The following is a 990-nucleotide window of genomic DNA, read 5'->3' as shown; positions in this document are numbered from 1 at the left end:
AACACTATGTAATGGAGGCCCCTCTATGAGGAGCAAGAGTTTTGTGATCTATTCAGCGTCTCGAATGCGAAATCATGTGTGCCGTTAAGTCAGTGTTGCGCGTAGTGACGAGATAGTGGGGTAAATCTCAAACTCATTGGTCTCGTGGCCTAATGGATAAGGCGTTGGTCTTCGGAACCAAAGACTATGGGTTCGAGTCCCATCGAGATCGCTTCTACGCCGGGAAGCGTCCATATACGGATGCCACTGGCCGTACAGATGTCGATGTTGATTGTATACCCTTGTGACTCGTCGGGATACATGCTGAGGCTAAGGGTACAAGAAGATTGTTGGTCTGCCAACGAACGATCTCCAATGAATTGACCTCATTCAGAACACTATGTAATGGGGGCCCCTCTATGAGGAGCAAGAGTTTTGTGATCTATTCAGCGTGTCGGATGCGAACTCATGTGTGCCGTTAAGTCGGTGTTGCGCATAGTGACCAGATAGTGGGATAAATCTCAAACTCGTTGGTCTCGTGGCCTAATGGATAAGGCGTTGGTCTTCGGAACCAAAGATTGTGGGTTCGAGTCCCACCAAGATCGTCTTCAAGCCGAAAAGTGCCTATACACGGATGCCACTGGCCGTACAGATGTCGATGTTGATTGTACACCCTTGTGACTCGTCGGAATACATGCCGAAGCTAACGGTACAAGAAGATTGTTGGTCTGCCAACAAGCGATCTCTAATAAATTGACCCCTTTAAGAACACTATGTAATGGAGGCCCCTCTATGAGGAGCGAGAGTTTTGCGATCTATTCAGCGTCTCGAATGCGAAATCATGTGTGCCGTTAAGTCAGTGTTGCGCGTAGTGACGAGATAGTAAGGTAAATCTCAAATTCATTGGTCTCGTGACCTAATGGGTAAGGCGTTGGTCTTCGGAACCAAAGACTATGGGTTCGAGTCCCATCGAGATCGCCTCTACGCCGGGAAGCGCCCACATACGGATGC

At 48.7% G+C, this 990-nt stretch overlaps 3 non-coding genes across 3 annotated transcripts; all 3 read left to right on the top strand.

Moving 5' to 3' along the window:
- Nucleotides 1-138: 138 nt before the first annotated feature.
- Pmar_PMAR010375 lies at nucleotides 139-211 on the top strand. The gene has a single exon. It is a non-coding gene; the product is annotated as a tRNA-Arg (tRNA).
- Nucleotides 212-511: 300 nt separating this feature from the next.
- On the top strand, nucleotides 512-584 carry Pmar_PMAR010374. Its single transcript has one exon. It is a non-coding gene; the product is annotated as a tRNA-Arg (tRNA).
- Nucleotides 585-884: 300 nt separating this feature from the next.
- Nucleotides 885-957, top strand: Pmar_PMAR010373. Its single transcript has one exon. It is a non-coding gene; the product is annotated as a tRNA-Arg (tRNA).
- Nucleotides 958-990: the final 33 nt, after the last annotated feature.

Source organism: Perkinsus marinus (assembly GCF_000006405.1).
Source record: "Perkinsus marinus ATCC 50983 genomic scaffold scf_1104296938132, whole genome shotgun sequence".
Taxonomy (NCBI): domain Eukaryota; phylum Perkinsozoa; order Perkinsida; family Perkinsidae; genus Perkinsus; species Perkinsus marinus.
Note: the sequence above shows the minus strand (reverse complement) of the source record. Positions and strands in the feature narration are given on the sequence as shown.